Below are 6593 nucleotides of genomic sequence, written 5' to 3'. Positions count from 1 at the left end.
TAAATAAACAACTGTCACCCTGAAACAAGCAGTCCTCCTGTGAACAATGTGGGAAGACCTCACAGATCAGAAGAGTTTTCCGAATTTCTTTAAGCTTTACAGAAGCCAACTCTAGGGTCTAAGTGAAAACCTGTACACTGTGAGATCACATATTTTAACATGGTGAATATTCTTTATTTCTTTTGATGTGTTCTGTCCTGACCAATAAAAAGGAAACTCCTTGAAGGCAGACCTTAAATTTTTCTGATCTTGCATGCCTGGAAAATTGCTAAATACTCTGCAGGTATTTGATTGAGTGAGCACGTGATTATGGCTGAAGTGACAATGTAGTTAGAGCATGTCCCAGTTTTGACAAAGGAGAGAGCCTAAGTGGAGCGGGTGGGCCGAGGGAATAGGAAACAGAAGACAAACCAGGACACAGGGAGAAAAGATGAACCAAATGAGGACTTCGAAAATGGTTTAAAAAGTAATTGTGAAGAAATGTAGGAAGCCACCATAGAACTTTCTAAAATGAGGCACTAAAGAAAAAAGAACAGGCTGAGAACAATGGCAGGGTATTTGCAAAGGTGGGAGCTCCAACAAGGAGCAATTATGGGATGGACTAGGGGTTGGGAGGAAAGTGTTGTCCAGAGGAACTTGACATCCAAATTGAACTTGCAGAGCAAAGTATAGAGAAGAGCAGGAGAGTGAAGGGTGGTATTCGTGTATTAGGATGTTGAAGCAGGACTTTCTCTGCTTCAGTTGTCGTCAAAGTCTGTAGGAGGAGGGAAAAACAGAGGTGCTAAGTATCCCTTTAGTATTTCAGAGTATATGATAGTTGGTCCTCTATGCAGGAACTATACAGGGGGGGAAAAGGCAAGGAAAAAAATATCTAGGGACATTTGGGAGGTTGACATTACAAAGCGGCCAGACTGGTTTTGGAGAAGTTTCTTCAGAAGCAGCAGATTGGGGGGCGCCTGGGTGGCGCAGTCGGTTAAGCGTCCGACTTCAGCCAGGTCACGATCTCGCGGTCCGTGAGTTCGAGCCCCGCGTCAGGCTCTGGGCTGATGGCTCGGAGCCTGGAGCCTGTTTCCGATTCTGTGTCTCCCTCTCTCTCTGCCCCTCCCCTGTTCATGCTCTGTCTCTCTCTGTCCCAAAAATAAATAAAAAACGTTGAAAAAAAATTTAAAAAAAAAAAAAAAAAAAAAAAAAAAAAAAAAAAAAAAAAAAAAAAAAAAAAAAAAAAAAAAAAAAAAGAAGCAGCAGATTGAGTGCTGACATCCTTTGCCACACCATTCTTACCATGGTTTGTGAGGTCTAGAGACTGGTACCAGTCCTACATCCTGAAAGGCGAAAGGCAAGATGGTGGCTGGCTGGCTGGCTGCTCAGGACAGCAGAGCTGAACAGTGGAGGGAGTTGGCCTGGAGTTATTTTGACCCAAGAGACTCAGCTGGAGGACTGATGGGACTTAGGACCCAGACAGCACCAGTGCCATATTATGACAATACCCATCAAGCAAACCATTCCTGCTTTTACAGTCCTCCCTCCTTCTCAATCCACTTCTAGGGAGAAGGGAAAGGCTACCCAGAGAAGGGTGGGGAAGGAGGGGACAACAAGAAAGGGAAATAGAGGGCTGCCTAAACAACCCATCACCCCATGCTTTTCCTGCTATAGACCCAAGAGAAGAAAATAAGTGGGTCGGTCCAGTAGTGAGAAGTTTTTCATCTGAAAATAGGCCCCAAGGTCTTGTAACTATGGCCAACAGATAGAAGTTACAGGGGCAAACATTTTGTTTCATACGAGGAAGGCCATTTTTAAAAATGGAATATATTTGGCATATAACATCTAAATTTAAGGTGTACAATGTGTTAATTTGACACATTTATATATTGTAGTTTGATTGTCACTGTAGCAAATTTCAACACCTCTATCATGTTACATAATTATCCTTTCTTTTTAGTGGATGGGATATTTATATTTTAGTCCTTTAGCAAGTTTGATGATTATAGTTCAATATTGTTGCCTATATTCATTATACTGCACATTAGATCTCTATGGCTTATTTACTACTTTATTTCCTTAAACATCATCAATCTTCTCCCTCTCCACCCCATACCTTGATAAACACTATTTTTATTCTCTTTTTACAAGTTTGACTTTTTTAGATTCTACATGTAAGTGATTGATATCACACAGTGCTTGTCTTTCTATGTCTGACTTATCTCACTTAGTATAATGTGCTCAAGGTCCATCTGTGCTGTCACATGTCAGGATATTGTCCTGTCTCATGGCTGAATAATATCATTTTGTGTGTGTGTGTGTGTGTGTGTGAGTGTGTGTGTACCACATCTTTTCATGAGGAGCTCCTCAGCATCATGTCAAGAACATATTTCTAGAATGGTTGCAGGATCACAGAGTGCTTAAAGGGGCTAATACTGTGGAGATGGAGATACTGAAGAGATGATTCTAGCATGGGGCAGATGTTGGACCCCATGTCTTTGAGGCCTCTTTGATTTATTTACTATTAAGTTGCTATCAGTACAACTCCTAAGACTTTGTTCCTGCCTTCAAGTGTTGGATTTAACTGTATAGAGAATGGCGGTAATTTCAAACTCCATAGCTAAAATTTAAGTTCTCATTATATGAAGTTGTCATAAGCCTTTAATGGTCCCCATGAATGCTTTTGAAAATACTTTGGCTTGCACTTTGCTCTCGGCTGGGAATCATCCTCTGAGATACAGCCAGGCGGCTATGTCTTCACAAGATTTTCTCCTTGACTCCCAAGGTCTCTCTCTCCAGACTTTCTGTTTTCAACAGCATCATTGCATTGAACGCCTCCGGTGTAGTGATCTTCAAAATGAGAATTGCTCATCCCTGATGATGTTCTTATGTGATTCCTCCTTCTTAGTCACTGTTGATTTCACCAACTTTAGTAAAATGGAAAAATGAGAAGATGTAAAAAGCAAACCCTGGCATTTGTCAGCATATTTGAATTACTGTAGAATCCTATCTGTCTGCTAAGGGGGAAGCAACTGGTGGAGTGAAAGCAGGACTCAAAAATCCACCCGAGGGGAGCCAGGTGGCGGAGGACCCCAGATGCCTTGCCTTCCTTCTGTTGCCTTAGCAACAGTCACAAGGAAATCTCAGGGCCTATTGTGAAAACGCATTTCCCTGCATCCTATAACTATGACAAGTACAACAGGATGCTCATTTATTTAACATGACAATTCTGACAGCAGTTATACGTTTCTCCCTACTGACACAGGCAATGGAGTGGATGAGAAGTGAACAAGAATCGAAACCTCAATCAACTTGTTGGAGTCCTCGGCAAATATATTGTGAGTTTTCATTATGTCTTGAGCACAGTTCTGGACTCCAGGAGAGAGGCACAATAGAAATCAGACCATGATACCCTATACTTTAAAAGGTTATGATGTAATTAAGGGCTCAAACTCAAATAGAGTTCAAAAACAATGCTAAGTGTTATTGGGATTCAGTAAAAGGAAACAATTACTTGAGTTTTAATCTACAGAACTGACATGCCACATATTGTACTTGGCCACTCTTTTCTTCTTTTCCTCATTGATATACTTGCATTTGATTCAACAAGCTTTTGTAAGATGCCTAGGACATTTCGTATCTATCTATTAAGGATACCTGTCAGGAAAGTGCGTGTAGTATGTGTACTTTGTTTTGCAACTATGTACTAATTCAAAATTATGTTTGTTCTATGTATAATCTAAGTAATATATGTATGCCAGCATTGCCAAGGTGAGGATAAATTTTTTTATTAGACCAACACTATATCCGCGAAGGTGTTTTTGGAGGTTGTATCCTTTCCTCGTTCTACCTCTACTGTCTCAGGCCAGGCCAGGATGTTTAAGTCTTACAGACATGAATTCAACCCCCGGCTTAACTCTCTACGAATTGTATATTCTTGAGCAAAGTTTGTACCCTCTTTGAGTTAATATAAAGTAACATACAAAATGCTTGGCATTGTAGGTCCATGATTTTTGTAGCTGGGTGACAGTACAGGGGATTTCATTATACCATTGTTTATGACTGAAATTTTCATTTTGAAATGTTTTAAAATGCCTGGCATCTGCAGTGTTATATGCTCTAATGTGTTTTGAACACTTTCACATCCCATCTCTTTCCCCTTCCAAAGTTAATTGGCTTCCTTTTATGATCTCTACCACACTGACCACCTGTACCACTATTATAAAACTGATCATATTTTGCCTGCAAGTGGTATTTGAACTGTTTTGAGTATTTATGACTCAGCTCCTTGTATAAGCCGATATTTAGTAAATATGTTTTGATAATGATTGTTTTTATCTTTAAATCAACCAAGTCATTATAGCAAGAGCAGTTCCAAGGAAAACTTGTTATGTTTGTGCTTTTTGTACATCAATTCAAAATTGAATTTATTAAGAAATGTATATTGTCATCATAGAAAGAGCAAGGATCTTTTATACTCATGAGACCTGAGTACTGGTCACTAACTAGTAAGTGACACTGGCCAAGTTACAGTAGCCCTTTTGGCATCAGTTTCAGAATTGGTGATTACTAGTATGATGAGTTTATAGCACGTGTTTTCACAGAGGAAATGTAAACAGTTATCATAACCTCAGTAGTCCATAAAATAGTTTACAAATTCCACATTTCTCCCCCTTGTTTGCTAGCCTACCATTTTATCTGACTATTGAGTTTAAATTGTGAGATTATTAGAGAGAACTGGTCAATGTCAGCAGATGTGTGAAATATGCTATTAACAACAAGAATTATTTTTTGTGGACTGACTCCTTTCTAAAAAGTTAGGAGTGTGGCTGGAGAGAGTCACAGATGATAGCAGATGCTGCAAATGGAAACACAGTTGTAACATATCCTTTTTAATTTGCTTTGTGTCCCATCTCAGACCCATTCTAAGTATAGATCCAAGCCCCCCAAAACTAGCTTCTCTGGTTCTCACCATTAGCACCCTCATTCTCTCTATTATTCAAGTTTGAAGACATAGGTTCAACATTGGTTCCCCTCAAGCATCAACACTAATCTTTGTCCATCCTTCTAAAATGTCCCTGACACCCAAAGCTTTCTCTCCGTCACTTCCAACTGCCAGCATAACTTACTTTAGGTTTTTATCCCTTCAAATGTAAATAATTCCAATGGCTTCCTCACTCTAATACATTTTTTACTACCAGCTTAATTTTATAGTGCTAATTTCATTATGTCAGTTACATGCTTTTCTATTGCCTGCAATGATTAAATCCCAGTTCCTAATTTGGCCCCTATTTTTGCTCTAATTTCCCACCATTCATCTTTAGGAATACTCAGGCATATTATACTCAGTTATCCTTGGTTTGTTACATTGTCCAGTAAAGCTCGTGTTTATGTTTCCTTCTCTCTCCACATTTACAAATCTTGCCATTCCAAATCTGTGGCACTTTATCCTTTGGACCTGTTCTACAATTCTAAACGATATTGATCTTCCCTCTTTTGACTCTTCTGTAGCACTGTGTCACAATAACCCCCATTTGGTTAACTAGTCACATTACTTACTGTTTTATTTTCTAGATATATGTGGTGACAAGTATCCAAGATAACTCCCAATATCTATAGTCTTATGTGTTCAACTTCCATATCAAATCAGAGCTGGTCTGGATGACAGAAGTGATATTTTGTGACTAGGTCATAAAAGGTATTGCAACTCCAAGCTTGCTCTCTTGAATCACTTACTCAGGAGACATGTCATAAAGATACCCAAGCAACCTATGGAGAGGCTCACATGTATAGAAACCAATTTATTAGGATCAGCTTGCCAGCTCTGTGAGTGAACCACCTGAGAAATGGGTTTTCTAGCCATAGTTTAGATAAGGAACACCCAGGAGGGGTCTGAGCCATAACTGTCCAGCTAAGCCACTTCCAAACTCCTGACTCGCAGATTATAAATTGTTATTATTTTTTAAGCCACAAAGTTTTGAGGTGATGCTTTAAATAACAAATGGAAAAATAATAGTGTATTACTTACCTCCCAACTGCATTGCAAGCTCTCCCTGCATAGAACATTTGTTTAAAATTTTAAAATCCAGGCAATTATTTAGATACCATTCAACACTATAGCAAAATTAGATATTGCATTTGGAATTAGAGAAGGGAGCCATCATTTACTGAATGTCTACTGAGGGGATTTACATATGCATGAGCTTTATATACATGGAAATGGCTACATACATAGATATAGAACAAGATGTTCTCTAAAGATATAAAACATTGTACCCAAGCTGCAAAGTTATGAAGTCAATTTTTCTCTTTCTTTTATCATCATTTCTCAGACTTTATGTTTTTTTAAGGTGGTGACATGATATTTGTGGCAGCACTTAATAAGCTATGAAGTGTTCTATAGACATAAGGCATTCTGGCTTGCATCGATTTCTTTCTCTATTGAATACTTTAAAGGAATGCTTTATTTTTATTATTTTTTTTGAAATTTATTGTCAAATTGGTTTCCATACAACACCCAGTGCTCATCCCAAAAGGTGCCCTCCTCAATACCCATCACCCACCCTCCCCTCCCTCCCACCCCCCATCAACCCTCAGTTTGTTCTCAGTTTTTA

At 39.0% G+C, this 6593-nt stretch overlaps 1 long non-coding RNA gene across 1 annotated transcript; it reads right to left on the bottom strand.

The window, feature by feature from the left end:
* Positions 1 to 2605: 2605 nt before the first annotated feature.
* LOC131513523 (uncharacterized) lies at positions 2606 to 5650 on the bottom strand. Its single transcript, XR_009262618.1, has 2 exons — positions 5539 to 5650; positions 2606 to 2906 (listed from the first exon to the last, which is right to left on the bottom strand). It is a non-coding gene; the product is annotated as an uncharacterized LOC131513523 (long non-coding RNA).
* Positions 5651 to 6593: the final 943 nt, after the last annotated feature.

Source organism: Neofelis nebulosa, chromosome 6, assembly GCF_028018385.1.
Source record: "Neofelis nebulosa isolate mNeoNeb1 chromosome 6, mNeoNeb1.pri, whole genome shotgun sequence".
NCBI classification, from domain to species: Eukaryota; Metazoa; Chordata; class Mammalia; order Carnivora; family Felidae; genus Neofelis; species Neofelis nebulosa.
Note: the sequence above shows the minus strand (reverse complement) of the source record. Positions and strands in the feature narration are given on the sequence as shown.